We start from the raw sequence: 18,455 nt of genomic DNA on the forward strand, positions 1-18,455 counted from the left end.
ATTCTTGTCCAAAATATTACAGTATGCCCTTATTATATAGGCTAATATTATTAGTCATGAAAACTAGTGATACATTCTAAGTGAATGAGCGTAGCACTTGATAATGTTTTATATCTAGACGGCATGGATTTCTTGAGAGAACACTGAATGTGGTGGTGGTGGTGGTGGTGGTGGTGGTCAGAGGTCTGCATCGGACGTTTTCGCTCGAGCGCCAAGTAGTTCATAGCATAATCCGATAGATAGCGCACATGCATGATGGTTAAAATTGTCACGAGCAATAAATCCTCGAACGGTATAAGCCGAGCGTTAGACATTCGTTCTTGTTACAGTGATGAACTGTGTAGTAACATCATAGATGTTTATCATTTCAAAACTTTGCAATGTTTAACTAACCTCTCTATAGTACAACTACAAAACTTGCTTTAAAATGTAATATAAATGTTGTAGGTAAACTGGTTTTTTTTTTTTTCACAGGAGTGATTTTGTTCTTGCCACATCTGATAGATGTTATTGGATGTAAATATAATTATTATAAACGGAGAACACAATCACGATAATGCAAGAACTGTATCAAGTTTTCTAGTAATAATAATAATAATAATAATAATAATAATAATAATAATAATAATCTCTATAATTAGTGTAGAAATCTTTGCGTCTGTGACGATATCTCTGTACTAATATTGTTATTAATCTACTCTATATCAATAATATTTTGTAAAACGTTTCTACATTGTCGCAGTATATAGGCGGAACACTATGTATGGACCTGTCATATTATATATGTGGTAAATAAAATATTGAATAATTATTAATTAGCAATAATAACTGTATATCGAAGTTTTTCATACTATTTTATTTATAACTTCATGTTCCTGTTTTGGTACGTTCCATTGACTGTTCCATTAAACGTTTGTCATAAACGCAGAAAATAAAGCCTTATTTTTACCGTGTGAGCAAAACATATGTGTATCTTATCTGTCGCCTTCCATACAAGATAAGACATGTCGGTGAGATGACCTTGTACTGTGCTATTTCTTACGAGCGTATCACGACCGATCGTATCTCACTCGTGGGTGCGACACTCGACCGAGTTCAAGTGAGCGATTTAACTCCAATGCAGCACTCTGGTGGTGGTGGTGGTGGTGGTGGTGGTGGTGGTGGTGGTGGTGGTGGTGGTGGTGGTGGTGGTGGTGGTGGTGGTGGTGGTGGTGGCATGAAATGATTACCTAACACATCCGTCATTTTACATTGTTTATTTTCCATCATCATTATATGAGGAGCTTGGTATCAAAGTTGGACAACTCCATTTTTGCTTCTTTTTTTTTTTTTTACAGGAGATGCGAAAACTGGATCTTTGGAAACCAATATCACCGTTATACATACATTTTTTTAAACGTTCTCATGGGTCATAAAAATATTTTTTCAGTCTCAAAATGTGACTGCAATTAATATTCAGGTCGAAATTTAAGTTTAAAAATGGAATTGCCCATCTCTGAAACTAAATCATGGAGTTACCTGTTTTTGAAACCAAATGAAGCCATATTTAAAGTGGAGTTGTCTGTTTTTGAAACCAAACGAAGCCATATTTAAAGTGAAATTGTTTACTTTTGAATTTAAGTCTCTTCTAACTCGGTTTCAAAGCAAATTTACATAAAACAGTACTTATTCATCCACAAACCGATTATATAAACAATCAGCCATGTTGGATTCGCGATGCATGATGGGAAAAGGTGGTACGAATGTTGGCTTCTCATTGGCTAATGCTGGAATTGTCCTAATTTGAAACCAAGCCACAGTGGAGTTGTCTACATTTTGATTCTAAAGCACACAATTAAGTGCTATTTTCGCTCTGTTCTGTCCGTTTTTGAACCTAAACAATTCCAGAATCGCATTCAGCAGACAAAATTCAATGAGAAACAATCAGTATCTGGAAATCGCAAAAAATGGAGTTGTCTAACTTTGATGCAATGCTCCTCACATAACTGCTACGACTAAACAAAAAGTCTGTAAGTGTGTTACAAGCGTTAGGGGACTGGTTCTTCCCAGAACTGATATTTGGCCTACTTTTCTAATAGAATTATGAGGTTACCTTTTCGCCTGTGAGTTCTGGTGCCTCTGCCCTCGTATCTGTTCTTGCTAAGAAGTTTAGTTCATGCAACATCTTAAAGATGTCACGCTACTTCCATGTCATCTTTCACAATTACATGCTTCATCCATTTCAATGTAGCAGACGCTGCAGTGGGTGTAATATTAACTACCATTAAATTACTTGTAAGTCAACATGACACGAGCTCAGAAAAATAAGCTGTAAGGACCAGCTGCAGCTGTCAGCTGATTACTTTTCACAAGGAGGGCCGAGATTCTACTCTAGGGCAGATGCTGTGGGATTTTTGGTGGAGAAGGAAGTTGTGGAATTTTGTTCCCTCTTGAGAACTTCTCGACTGTTCGCATTGTGATTGCGCTCAAGAGTGGTTTCGAATTCCGTTCGGGCCGATTACTTAGTTGCTTTTCTTTCCTCCAGCTGTAAGGGGAATGTCAGATAATCTCATGGCGAATCATCGGACTGATATTGACAAAAAACATCTCGCTTTCACTAAATACACCGATGCTAGATAACAACGTATAGGCCATTCGGTATCTCGTGTAACTGACCTGCGCGTCAGAAGAAGAAAAATGTGGACTGAGAAGCTTCCCTCCCTCGCTACGCTTCTACTCGTAGCAAGCGAGCTCACTTACCCCCACCATAAGGTTCTTACTATATGCTACGGCGCACACAACTATTTGGTTTCACGAGATAACCTATTAGGCCTACTTACATTGCTCATTATAGAATTACACGGACTATAGACGTATAGAAATTTAAAAACTTTTTGTGAACTACAGTTTGCATATTTTGCATAATAAAATAACCGGACGTAAGATGTATTCACCAGACAGTTTATGTAAAAATTAATTAAATTATACCTTATCCCATAGGGAAGGCTGAAGAATACTGGGTATGGACAGAAAACTATGAATGAATGAATGAATGAATGAATATTCGTTAGTTGCAAGTTATTACTTGTGTTATAATTTCCTTATCGTACGTTGTTCTGTTTCATCAGTCTACGATTGATTACAACGGTCTACAGTGATTTTGGTATTGAACAAAAACAAGTGTACCAACCCTAATTTGAGCGTGCTGATTAAAGATCAGAAGTCCGTTTTTTATATTACGTCGCAATTTAAAAATAATATTTGTAACTTTTAATTTTTACATTTTTAATACATTTAGATCCATTTTATTTATTTTGTTGCGATTTTGCTACTGGACAAAAACAAGTGCACCAACCGTAATTTAAATGTGCTGATTACAAATCTGAAGTTCGTTTTTTCTATCACGTCACAATTTTAAAATAATAACATTTTTAATGTTTACATTTTTAATACATTTAGATACATTTTATTTATTTTATTGTGATTTTCTACTGAACAAAACCAAATGTACCAACCCTAATTTGATTGTGCTGATTACAGATCTGAAGTCCGTTGTTTTATATCATGTCACAATTTTCAAAATAATAACATTTTTAATTTTTAATTATGATGTGTGACATTACGTTCAGGTCATAACTGAGTGCTCTTGAACTCGAAGCTTGGGACACATTGAACTAGTGTCATCTAGGTTTTTAGGAAATTACCGAGCTGATAATTATGCTGAGCTATTATATAACACGCTTAGAGCATTTCAGAATCTAGGTTGTCGCATGTCTTTAAAAATGCACTTTCTTCATTCACACCTTGACTTTTTCCATCAAATCTCGGCGCTATAAGTGACGAACATGGTGAGAGGTTCCATCATGACAATCAACGATGGAATTCAGGCACCAGGGTAACTACGGTCCGAGCATGATGGGTGATTTTTGCTTGTTCCTACAGCGATCAACTACATGCCAACATAAGCGGAAAAGCAAAGGTCTCGAGCACTTCTAACAGAGTTTTTAGTGCTTACTACATATTGTAAGTGTATATCTTCTTATAAATGTATTTAATATAATATAATATAACAATTTACAAAGAGTATATAAACTAAGGTCAATTTATATCTCTGACTTTACGGTACAGTTAATAGTAGAATAGTAGATTTAGAATTAATGTTACAGTCTCATAACTCAAAAACCTGACGTGCTATGATAAATCTGATTACATATCTGGAATCAGTGCATCAATTTCAGTATAGAACACTTGAAATTTCCTCAGTAGCAAACAAAAAGGTTTTTTTTTTTGGTAGACCAGTGTTATCGTGTTATGTATTTAATTTGAAACAGACATTCCTTGAATTGGTTATTGCTCATCACACATCTAATTAATCTTTAACTGGAGTCTTTTCTTTTAGTATTGTACATGTTTCTACATAATCCATGCAATTTGTAACTGTGACCATTATTTTGTATTATCCCTTTACTAATGTTTATTTATTTTAAAATGCGTATCTTGTTGCCAACTATAACCCTAATATATCTCAGGGTAAAATCAGGTTTTTAACATTAGATAATAGAATGGATATGTCTTCCTTGTCTTCTCTTTGTGTTGTTTCAGTCGGTTGTTTTTGCATCATGCTAACTACATGGCCAGGGACTCCTGCTATTTGTACATGTTTAAGATCGATTCAAAATCCTCAAATAATCCAATTTCAAAGGTTGATTATGACCTGTGAAAAATATGAAAAGGAGTCACGCTCCGTAGCGTCTTGGTTTAAGGCAGAGGCGGGTAAAATGTATTGAGCAATTAATGCAACCTGCATGACAACAAAATGACAAGGTGGGGGAACAAGAAATACATTACTGATATCTACGGTTGATTGGGGGGTAGTCTGACTTCACGGGGATCACAGAGTTTGTTTTGTGTTGCAACACACATTTTGCTCGGCTGTGGTTTAAGGTGTTAGTATACTGTATGTATAGTATAGCTTATCATAGATTTTTCTTTTATTAGCATTTTTAAACAAGCAAAAAGTATATCAAAGTAATATCAACTAGTGCTAAAGTTTCTTAGTTGCCTATTTCCAGTAAAGGAGGCCCATCTCGGAGGCATAGAAGTTTCCCATCTAACCCTGCATTTAAATCTCCTAGAAACAGGTACCGAAATTTGAGAACATGCTATAAAAAACAGAGATGCGAAAAGGATAAATTAATGACTAAAATAATTATCTAAATCTTTTGAAATAGTGAAATAAAAAATTCCACAACGACGTTATATTTTATGAAATAAATTATTAACAAATTTACATACAGAATTTAAAACATTACTTAGGACAAAAAAATCCTGTGTTCACATACATACGTACATACATACATAGCCACTAAGGAGAAATGAAACTAATTCATTGGGTAAGAGAAAACAAAAGAAGTATTTAAATACTGTATTAAGCCTACTTACACAAGGAGGGCGGCACCCCAAAAATATCAGGAGATAGGGAAATGAATTCTATCTTTAAAATATTTCCATTTCAGAAATCACATTTTTCACACTGACACATTAATACAGTTCAGAAAGACCATAATCTACCATATCTAGAGGCGTTAGCAATCATCCAGCCATTAATATTAGAGGAGAAAAATTCACTCCGGCTCCGGGAATCGAAGCCGGGTCCTTGGTTACCTCCAGTGTTTTTCCCTTTATGGCCTGACTCCAAGTTGGGCATGTATGCTGACATTTTAATAAGTCAAGGAGCGCACTCAGTTGAGTGACTTGGTGGCCGGGATTCCACAATGATATGCACAGTAAACTGTACAGAAATATGCACTGTTGCTAGATCAATTGAGCCGTTCAGAGCAAAAGTGGTGTAAGTCAAAATTGGGTAATGAGCTTTAAAGTAAAAAATTCTGTAGAATACAGCACAAAGTAGCAGTTAATATGTCCTTCGTGCTATCCACTGACTACTAATAGTTTAAATAAAGTGAATATTAATTGCTACTTTGTGCTGTATTTTACAGAATGTTTACTTCAACCCACATTACCAATTCTTGACTTACACCACTTCTGCTCTGAACGGCTCAATTGTTACCATAACAGATATATTCTTTAGGACCAATAAAATAATAATCTTTAGTAAAAAAAATTCATCCAGGCGTAATTTAACAAATAGGCAAATTAAACAAAATCTCTTAAGTCGAAAATACCCTTCACCTATACATTCACTGTCATGATGGGTTATCTGCTTTCGTAAGCGGCCTAAAATATTCATTGTGACTAAAAGGTTGTTCTATAGCAAATAAATTTACACAATAGCCGCGGTAAGCAGGAATTTCACTCTAGAAGCAGCGGCAAGAGTCAGTCCAGTCACCACCGCTGTATTCAGGGCTGACAAGTTTCCCACCTTTCTCTGACAACACTGCTTCTACCTCAGTCGTGCATGACCAAATGAAACGCCACAAGAACCTTCTCTTCTTTCAAATCCACACTGCAGCACCCACAGACTGGTCATGAAGTTAAGCTTCCACAATTTCAACTTTTGATATTCTACGTCTTATATTTCTACTTTCATATAATTGAATAATTCTTAACTCCTTATACCGAATATCACATTGAAACTCAGATGATAAGAGAAAGGAAAATAAAAATTCCGATCCAAACTGACTCACACCTCGACGACTCTCCGAGGTCGCTAAAGATGGCCATTTTCGCCGCGTCTCCCCTCGACCCTCAGGCATCAGGCCCAATCGGTTTACATGTTGTTACAAAGCGACATCTGCTCTCTATTCAATTGTAAGTAAGTAAAAAAATCATTAAAGTTCTAGAGGTCTATAGCTCTTATAGTTTCCATTAGAGATGAACAAAACTACCTGCCGCTCTCGCTCGCTGTGTTCGTTGCATTTGTCTTCCAAGTCTCGTCTCGTCATTTTCGTGCGTTTCGAGTCTCGCTCATCATTCTCGAAATAGCATTTGGTCGGTGTGGAAGATTTCGTAACTTTGAATAACATATGTCATTGAAATGAATAAAATTATAAATGTTTACATGAGACAAAAAGACAAAACAGAACAGTATCTTAGTTATCAAAATGTTCTGGTTCTATTATATTATGATCTTACCTATGGTTATATAAATAGAAAAAAAAAACAATTCTCAAAAAAATTTGCATTTCTAAGAAACATAAAACATAACGTTAATATCTTTTTAATTGAGATTGCACACTTGATCTCGAACATATTAAAAGAAAATTCCTAGCCTTTTAATAAGGGCCTAGTAGTTAAATAAAGACTAGGGAACGGATTATTATACACTGAAAGGTAGAGATGTTTCAAATAGGTTACTGGATTGTTTATACATATATAACAGTTGCCAGTTCAGTCAGGTATAAACAACTGTGGCGATTCAAGGCTGCTTGACGTTCGGATCTTCGGGAGTGATCAATCTCGGCATCTCGAAACACTCACAAGCAGTCTTTACGTCAACGACGCGACGTAATACAACATTGTCGTGCGGGTTTTCGGCTTTGCGGGCGCTGTTAGTCTCGCTTTCTCGATCGTTGTTCATCTCTAGTTTCCATGTAGGCTAGTAAGGTTTCAAATTTTGCACTTTTTGGAGAATCCAAAACTCCGTATGTATCCTCTCAATCACACTTGGGGAATGATATAATTTTACGTCAAAAAATGGAGCAATTATGGAAATAAAAGCAGAGAAAACTGGAGTCTTCGAGAAAACCTGCTCAAAAGCTTCGTAGGGAAAATGTCGTAGGATTTTTCGGAAATCTAACCTCACTATATCAGCAGAAAATTGTACGAACTGTGGTTAGGCAGTTGTGACGAAATTTTTTTATACTTAAAGCATAAGGTGTTTTCAAATAGGTACAGATGACACAAAGTATCTTTCATCGCATTATTATTATTATTATTATTATTATTATTATTATTATTATTATTATTACTACTACTACTACTAGAATTATTATTATTATTATTATTATTATTATTATTACTAGAATTATTATTATTATTATTATTATTATTATTATTATTATTATTATTATTATTACTAGAATTATTTCATGTGGCGTCCCCAGGGCTCAACATTGGAACTTCTCTTGTTTTTAGTATTTCTTGATGATATATGTAAAAGAATAAGTTTAGACTGTCTATTATTCGCTGACGATCTTAAAATTTTTCGTATAATCAAAAGTAGTGCTGATTATCAAATTCTTCAGGATGACATCAACACAATTTATTGTTAAGTGGTCTGATAATAACGGGATGAAAATTAACGAAACTAAAACATGTAATATCATTTATTCATAAAACTTCTACTCTAAAATGTAACTATTTCTTCGATAATGTACTAATAAACATTAAAGATTGTGTAAGAGACCTACAGTAAATTATATTTCCATAATCATGTTTATTGCATATAAAATCATTCCATAAGAATGCTAGGAATAATAAGGTCTATAACTTACTCTTCTTTTACACCTGGTTTTCTTTTAATGTTATATTATACATTAGTGACATCGAAACTTGGATAACGCATCTGTAATCTGGAATTCTATTACAACTACGAATTCGGCCAAATTGGAAAATATTCAAATAAAATTCATATCCTTATGTGCAGACAGATTTGTACCAAATACCTGGGGTATAGCTATGAGCTAAAAAGTAAGTTACTTTAAATAATGTCGAAACTTATAATGCCAAACGACATGAACTGGATTATATTATATTATTTTGTAAGGTCATCAAAGGAGACATATGTGAATCTTTCATAAGTAATGTCAGCTTTCGTATTCCTACGAAAGAATTGACAGTTCATAAACTTTTCTATACTAGAAATTCTATGGCCTGTCCCAGGAATCTGTGGAGTAACTTCACGCATATGAGGGCGGAGCCTATCTGTGCAGGAGTGTATTGCGGGTAGCATCAGCTCGAGGCAGCTAAGGGGTAAGATGCTCATGGTAGAAGGTAGAGTTCAGATAGAAATGATTCAATCCCTGCAAGCGATTGCTAGCTTTGTTCAACGAACACCTCCCCCACAGCGATCATTGGCCCTAGCCCTCCCACATACCATTTGCGCAGAGGTCTTGTTTCGTCTTCCTACTTGACAGATTTCTGGGATGGACAATTATCTTCCTTCAGTCTCCAGATTACATAAAAAGTGCTAACATGCAAAGATGTGATTTCGATTAATTTAATGTAAAGTAGTGGCAAAAAAAAAAAAACCGGACCAACCCTTGTAGCTGATTTCAGAGTCTTGTTCACTCCAGAGGACGACAGACTAGTAACTAAGACTTTCGTGGTTCGAATCCTGCCTGGGAAGGAAACTTTTTTTTTTGTTTCTTATTCAAATTTATTCCTAATACTCTTCGATTACAGCGATATTTTACTACTTAATTAACTTATTATTCCCAGAACATGAATTTTACCAGCTATCGAAAAGTATTCGGAATAAATATGAATAAGGAACAAAAAAAAATGTTTCCTTCCCAGGCAGGATTCGAAGTACGAAAGTCTTAGTTACCAGTCTATCGTGCTCTGGAGTGAACAAGGCTCTGAAATCAGCTACAAGGGTCGGTCCGGTTTTTTTTGCCGCTACTGTACAGTAGTGCATATTGATGTGTTTTAAATTGTTTTATATAATATGTAAATATAAGGCATTTTGTGATTTCTTATATAATTTTATACCATACTATTTCATTAACACTAATATAATATGTTAGTTTTATTTTTTATCAACAGTAATTAACCTAGTTCTTCTATATTCTTATTTATTTTTATGATATAATTGTTTTAGTAAACTGTAACTCTATTACACTCTTTATACTGTTTTATTGTACTGATTTTCAATTGACCAACGGCTGTTGACCAGTAAATAAATAAATAAATAAATAAGTTAGTAAATAAGTAAATAAATAAGTAATTGTTGTTATTGTTGGCCATGGTGGACGCGTCAATTAAGATCCAGCTTCAGTTCTGTGTGAAAACCACCTCCCACACATTCAACTATTTTAGAGTACCAGAGAGCTACGTATTCGTGTAACATTAAAATGATTCCAGGCTGAGACATTGGAAAATAAGTTTAAGTGTATATCGTCAGAGTAGAGATGTGTAGGCAAGCCGTTCTTCAGGGTCTTACAAAGGCTCACAATGCATAATACATGTAATTTACATAGGTTTACATCATTCTGGAAATAATACTCGCAAGTGCCACACCAGACTCACAATCGTGCTCAACAACGTGAGCGCCGCACCTTTGAATTCACGTCCTATTAAGATACAGTGTTATGGAGGAAGGAGCGGGAAAGAGTGGAATCGAATGACATGAGATAAAACTGCGTAAAGTGAACAAAGCAAATTGTCCAGAGATATTTGCATAGCATTTGGACGTGTCACTTATTCATACACAAAATTATATTTCTAGGTTGTACCTACATTTACAAAGCCATTATTATTATTATTATTATTATTATTATTATTATTATTATTATTGTTATTATTATTGTTATTATTATTAATACTACTATTATTATTATTTTGTTTTTACTGGCGTTACTTTATCTTTTCATTCTTAGAAAATACATATAATTCGTCGCTTATACATTAGCTTGAAGATCCCTCCCAGCTTACATTCAGCTCGAGAGTGTGGTTTTCTTCTATATCAGGTTCAGAAAAATATAAGCAATTCCAAGAAATTCAATTTCTCATATTTTTGCCTATCTGATAGTTTTGGTAGATTTTGTGTCAGCTTTCGTGACATAAAACAATAGATCCATTCCAATTACAATTTACAAAACGTCCAACGTTCTGGAGTAACGGTTAGCATGCCTGAGACAAGTTACCTGGGTGAGGTTGTTTCCGGGGTTTTCCTCTCAAATCATTAAGAGCAAATGCTGGGTACTTCAGGCGATGGACCCTGAACTCTTTTCGTTGGCATTACATATAGGAAAGATTGAGAATGCCGGGTTTGCAGTGAGAAACTTGCTCTTGGGCAGAACAAATATCTATTTATAACCAAATAGCTTATAACGGTTTTATAAGCTATTTGATATCACAATACATTACTAGACACATCTGAAATATAAAATGAATTGCAAATTATTTGATACCACGTTCATCTCATTCAGACACTAGATAACCTTAGCAATTGATAACACGTCGTAAAATAACCAATTAGAAAAGGCAAAATCTCAATTTTCACACCTCTTTATGATAATGACAAACTATAAAATATATATGGACCAGAAATAGCTAAAAAATGTAACTTAATCACTAAAATGAAATTTAATGTAAAGTAAATTATTATTATTATTATTATTATTATTATTATTATTATTATTATTATTATTATTATTATTATTATGCTAATCATGATAAGCATGTTCATAAAAAGAACTTCTTAGCGGTACTCGGTTTTTATTATATTAGCTACTACTACACTTCAATAGCGGGAACAATAACTTTTGCACTTAAGTGAGTAAAGTCGTCTTTATTTGACACTCAATCGATTTAAAGTCGATGAGATGACGTTGTGGCAACAATGAAACGGTATAGGAAATAGAATAATGCCTACTACGAAGAAACTTCCATTGCCGCTTTGTTCGCTACAGCTAAATCTGACATCTCTCAGAAAATTGAATTCTGGATTCTTTGGTGAAAATAAATATGAACTGAGCTATGACGAGATCCGGTATGTCTGTAGTTAGACTCCAAAATTTCGCGCTGAGTAAGTTTCACGAAAATAATTACGTACCGGTATTCACTCAGAATAACTATACTACAAAAAATAACACGATACGAAAGGAATATTAACCGAAAGTGCCTAGAGACTTCGCGTTTCGGCGTGAGCCTTGTAAGTTGTAATCTCGAGATAAAAAAAAGTGTATAAAAATAAATAAATACGGTATTGAATTTTATAAATTATTTTGAGAACGGAATTACTTCAGTAAATTTGTATTATCTAACTAAAATATGTTCATATTTCGTAAGCTGTAATGTATAATCGAAGTGAGAGCAATATAATATACAAAAAAAACTGTTCATCAAACGTTTTATTGTGTCACAACTTCCAAGTATATGAACACAAATTAAATCTAAAGTGTTATACCGTTATGTCTCGAAAACGCACTTGTCTGACCACGCGAAAGTATGTTAAAGGAAGTGCCTAGTTGTTATCGGTAGTATTCTCTTCCTGGAGTAGACGAAAACCAAGTATTGTTGACTAAAGAGTATTAACCTGTAAAATTTGCATACTTGCAATGTTATGAATTTCAAGAGCCACAGAATTAATTCCTCTGTTAGCATATTTAAAGTTGCTTTATAGGCGCAAATTTCAGACATATAATCATATTACGTATCATTTTTAATTAAAGAGTCATTGTATAGAATCAAAAGTTAAAATCGCGATCTTAAACTCTCGATAATGTAATTTAAATATTTAGGCTCAAGTCGATGGAGGAAATGTTGTCGAATGTTGTCGAATGTTTTCGTAATGTTTAAACTAAAATAAACTGAAACGAATTGGAACAATAATGTAATCTTCCTTCTGAAACCATTTTTGTACCGGATTTCAAAATCTCCAGTTTCCATCCAATTCCAATGAATTTCGAGTAAATATAATTCTGTAACGATCGCATTGCTGAAGATACGCAATGAAGGAAATACCTAAACATTACAATTTGGTAATTAAACATGATTAAAAACGTATATTTTATGCAAGAAATACGTTATTCAATCGGTATTTAAAACGTAAAATCAGTTTTTACCTGTATAAATAACAAGAGAAATCATTGTTCCTCTCTGAAGAATAAAGCTACCTTTGCAAACTTTATAGCTAGATAAAATCGATAAATCGCTCTTTACCTGTTATATTCTTCGTCCGATTGTTGAATTTCAGTATTCCTAAGGCCGTATTGCCCACAGTTATCTTTCAAGCAGTCGCATTGTATCCTTCCAACTGTTATATTGTCCACTCACACATAAACTCACACCACTATTACATTCACTTTCCTAAACGCCAAGTCGAAACACACAAGACACTTTATCACTAAAGCATACTACAATGAGTAGAGCAATCGTTCACACAGAACAGTGCAATTTAGCAAATTGTCATAGTATCGGTATCTCGAGTCAGCACTACACACAGCATCACCAGCACTCACTTCGCTGCAACGCGGGGAACTGGATAGACAACTACAGCAACTGGCCGCGGGCGTGAGACGGCCAGGTAACCGCGATCGGGCCACCAACCTCGTGTTCTAACCTAGACAGGTGTGCCGACTTTACTACCATCTCTTGACGAACGAGAGAACTATTATCATGTGTGTTGTACGGCGATCATACGGAGATTACTAGGCCCGTGATATTGTATTCTTTATTGCTGTTTATGTTTCCTTTGCGTGCGCATGTGTTCCTCATTAATAGACGATGTTGCCATTGAACTTCAACTGTCACTAAAGTCACGATTTATTAGATGGTGTCATATTCTGAGTTCAAGACCAGGTCTACCTCAGCCTAAGGCCCGTAACACACTTGCAGAGTTTTCGCCAGCGAGAAATGTGTTGCGAGAAAATTAAAAAATTGATAATATGGATTCAAATGGACGTCCACACACTGGAAGAGATTCTCGCTCAAGGCAAAACCTCGCGCGAGTTTCTCGCTGGAATCGGTAGCTCAGCGAATTTTCTTGACACATTTATCAAAGATGTTTGACATTTATACTCTTATGACGATTGAATGTAGAAAAAGATATCACAGGTGACGATGAATTGTATTGTTTTTATTTGAAAAGCTGATAATTACAGTCAGAAACTTATCGAACTTGTACGATGTCACCCGTAGGCCTATTTATATGATACACGGGATGAAAACTATAAAAAAACACGAAACTTAAAGAAGAAATGTGGAGACAAATATCAGATTATCTCAAAATAAATAGGGCTATATTTTATTTTGATGAGATTTAGTAGTATTGATTAAACATTTGAAATAATGTATCTATATGTCTCAACAGTTTACGTAATTTTAATCAGAATATAGCAAAGAATTCTCTATCATATCATGAATGGCAAAAAAACTGTGGTCCGCTGAACCTGAAATAACGTCTAAACGTATCATTCAAATCGAAACCAGTGTCCAAAACTCGCCCTTATTTTCGTAAGATACAATGTGATTTTCAGATATTTCTGACTTTAATTTTAGGCCTACTTCTTCTTTTCATGAACAAAATATGTTGATGTAACTCCATTTCCTCATCATCTGAATACTTAGATTCAACATAGCGTTCGTACGTAATTTGTAAAGTACGACGATATACTTACAGATTATACTCTTATATTTATGTACTTTTGTATTTTCTATTTGTATATAGATCCTATTATTACATGCTGTATGTATTTTACCATTTATTAATGTTATTGTGCTCAATGAACTCTCTTAATTTTGTGATATATTTTGCATAACAGATCTGAACTGCGCCCGAGCACGAGCTTCTGCTCTTTCGGGCTGCAATGCCTAATGTAGCTCAAATGTAAATTATTAAATAAATAAATAAATAAATAAATAAATAAAATTAAATAAATAAATAAATAAATAAATAAATAAATAAAATAAAATATATTTAAGTACGACAATATACGTAAATACATAACCTATAATATTTCCCCCAACGAGTCATTACTATAATCAAATAAATGCTTTCTACATGAAGGCAGTGCATAGATGATCATAGCGAGGTGTGATCTGTGATAGCGAGAACTCGCCAAGTGTGTGGAGGAAGGCTCTTCGCCTCTTTCTAGCAACACATTTCTCGCTAGCGAAAACTCTACAAGTGTGTTACGGGCCTAAGCTGTAGTAAAAACGTCGTCATCATCATCAGCATCACCATCATCATCATCATCATCATCATCATCATGGCTCGGATTTCTATGACTTAAAAACTCTGGAAATGTGCATGCGCTTATGCCCTAAAAATACCAATCTGTGACATAAAAACATTGAAATGTGATGTAAAACATTGCCCAAAAATTATTTAGAAAACTTTTTCATTCACCATTCTACAAAATTGTTTTTGTGAATATTAACTCCTTGCATTGGTCATTAGAGGACTGTTCACCCAATAAAAAAAATTGTTGGACACTTTTCATCCCTTCTAATTATTTTACATGTTAACAAAGTCCCTGACTGTTCATGAATTACTACATGGCAACAGCAGGGTTGGAACCTTTTAAGCTCGCATGTTTGGAAGGGGTGAAGGTGAGACCGACCAGCAAAAATCTAGTCATGTTCCTTACATTCCTTTTGTCCTTTGTCTTTTGGCAACTTACTGCTGGCGAATCCTGTTACCTTCAAACTTTATTTAACAACGAAACATTTCTAAGAAAAGAAAATTCAAGAATGAATAACCAAATGTAAACATAATATCATGTCCTTATTCGCTCAACACAAATACAGTAAACAATTAGAGAATCGTCAAAACAATTGTAATATGACCAAAAATATGATTTTGTACTATTTTTGGTCAAATATTACTTAGTGCTAAAATATAGTTAAATATCCATTTATATCCGATCAAAAAACCGTGTCATCGTGTTTAAAAAAGCTAGGAATGTGTTTAACTTAACTTCAGTTTGTAAAAAGAGGCAAGGATAAAAATATGACATTTCATAGAAATCCATGCCTTAACCCTTAAGTACTATGGACAGTCTGCTATACCGCTCCTTGTTTTTCCCCTTCTCTATTTATCTTATCTTCAAGTCAATTCCTCCGTTGCTTTGTCTACCTTTCATTTCGGACGAGATCTGCATCACGAGAAGGGCATGCAGATCATCTCAATTTCTTCTCAAGTGATATTCAATTCAGTTTGTTTAAAGCGGTCTCACAGACGTACTAGTAGTTTAGTGCGTGTATTTCACATACATGTTTTCGTTATTTCTTTTAATTTTTCGGATTGTTGTGTGGTATAACTGCCATCTGTACATGTAAACATGGTGGAAAAAGCAGGACATTCTAGGCAACATGGTTTCCACGTTTGAAGAGAAAAAACAAATATGTTCTCGATGTGGAGTTCCTATTTGCTTGGAGTGTTCCAGGAGGTGTTTTCACGAAGATTGAGTGGTCCTATCAAGGAGTGCAGTGTTAAGAGTATAAAAAATGTTGTGCTCTTAAATTTTTGAAAACCTGGAGAGTGAGAAGTATATTTTTATACAGTAGGCTGAACATTTCTAGTTCCAGAAAATTGAACAATAAGTGAACAAAATATTTCACTGATATGTTGAAGTGTAGTAAATATTAGAATTATATTCTGAATTCTTATTACTTTGACAATATAAAAGCATGATAATCGTTTAATCAATTCAAAAATGAAAACTTTGGGAAAAGCAGCAAGTCATTACTGTATTTTTTTTTTTTTTGTTTTTTTTTTTTTTTGTTATTTCTAGTGTTTGTAACTGCTTTAGACTATTTAAAGTTTCCAAACGGCTTAAATTTACATATTATAATATTCTGTAGTCATGTATCAATAGTCAGTAGGCTGCAGATGTTGTACATAATAAATTCTTATTTTATAAATACTTACTGGCTTTTAGGGAACCCGAAGGTTCATTGCCACAATCACATAAGCCCGCCATTGGTCCCTATCCTGAGAAAGATTAATCCAGTCTCTATCATCATATCCCACCTCCCTCAAATCCATTTTAATATTATCTTCCCATCTACGTCTCGGCCTCCCCAAAGGTCTTTTTCCTTCCGGCCTCCCAACTAACACTTTGTATGCATTTCTGGATAGGGCATGTAGCACGTATGGGTGAATCTAGAAATGCATGTACAATGTCAGTTTGAAGACCTTTGGGAAAACAGCACGCATTGTATTCATCACCTAACATCATTAGTAACATTACATCTAAACGTTTGAGATGGGTAGGACATTACATATTTGAGATGTAGCACGTATGGGTGAATCCAGAAATGCATATAGAATGCTAGTTGGAAGACCTTTGGGAAAACAGCACGCATTGTATTCATCACCTAACATCATTAGTAACATTATATCTAAACGTTTGAGATGGGCAGGACATTACATATTTGAGATGTAGCACGCATGGGTGAATTCAGAAATGCATATAGAGTGTTAGTTGGAAGACCTGAGGAAAAAAGACCTTTAGGGAGGCCGAGACAGAGAAGGGAGGATAATATTAAAATGGATATGATGGAGGTGAGATATAATGTTACGGACTAGATTAATCTTGCTTAGGATAGGAACCGATGGCAGGCTTATGTGATGGCGGCAATAAACCTCCGGGTTCCTTAAAAATCATTTGTAAGTAAATCATAACAGAAATTCTTTCCACACGTCCGTAACTTCTAGCTAAATACATAAATACTTATTGGGCTGCTATATGTATATCATAAAAGTAATGAGAATAGGTATTAAAAATGTTTGATATTATATTACGTTAAAGTAACCCAGTAAGGAACTACATACGTAACTATTAAATTATAAGGAAACTCATTTAGGGCAACGGACTTCCTTCTGGAATAGACACCCATTTAAACATTCTACATTAATAATTATGTCATAAATATCCATCACAATATCTATCGAAATTTGAATGCATGCATAGGAATGGAAGTACTGTTTCTCAGTTAAAGCACAGTCTAGTATATAGAGTCACGAAGCTCAATACGTAGTAAATATGCATCCATATGCTAACCACTAGGATCGCTACTATCGCCTCATTACAGACAATGCGAAATAGTACCAAATACTCAATAACAATAATACTGGAAAGCTTGCCTGTTTAGCATTGAAAGCGGCGAAGAAAAGTGACTGTGCTGCTATCTAGCGGCTTGGATTGTTTATACACTCCTTGCGGCGTGATAGGTTGCGTGAGGAAAAACGGAGAGGGGTTCATTTGATGTCAATAATAAATGCAAATCAGTAGTTTTATTTAGAGTTACAAGGTTCACAACATTTTAAATGAATAAGAAGTTACAAAGTTATTGGAATAGAAATGAAATGAAAGAATTCTCGTATTTTCAAATGCAATCATGATTTAGTTGTGCATGACTTTAGAAACTTTCATACATCGCGTATTTCGTTCCTTGGCTAACGGTTATCCATTTTATTTTTGATGTAACAGTTTATTAGCACATTGAAATATTTGTCAGTGAAGATACTGGCACAGTCGCTGCTTTAGGGATAAAGCCTGTATTTTGTATTTTTATCTTTTACATCAAGCAGATGTGATTTTAAAATCTCTGCAGACATGCTATCTTTTGATAGAAAATAACCTATAGTTTGTTTTAAAATTTTGCACATTCCTCGAATAAATCATTGCTTCGTTTGCAAATGGCACTTCTGAAATTTTTACGTCAGTTGAAGTTTGTTGATATAGGCCTGTCTATATCTAATTCAATGAATCCCTCAAAGTGTCTGTTTTAGCATTAAAAGTTATATTTTCCTTCAAAGACATTTTATCTTCAACAATAAT

General features: G+C 34.4%; 1 protein-coding gene across 1 annotated transcript in view; it reads right to left on the reverse strand.

Annotated features, from left to right (window-relative positions):
• The window catches only part of Cad99C (cadherin 99C), a 466,185-nt gene extending 453,027 nt beyond the window's left edge, over positions 1-13,158 (reverse strand). The window contains exon 1 of the mRNA XM_069832876.1: positions 12,829-13,158. The gene's annotated coding sequence lies outside the window, so the exon portion shown is untranslated. The remainder of the gene's footprint in view (positions 1-12,828) is intronic.
• Between the last annotated feature and the right edge of the window lie 5,297 nt (positions 13,159-18,455).

This window comes from Periplaneta americana, chromosome 8 (assembly GCF_040183065.1).
Source record: "Periplaneta americana isolate PAMFEO1 chromosome 8, P.americana_PAMFEO1_priV1, whole genome shotgun sequence".
Taxonomy (NCBI): domain Eukaryota; kingdom Metazoa; phylum Arthropoda; class Insecta; order Blattodea; family Blattidae; genus Periplaneta; species Periplaneta americana.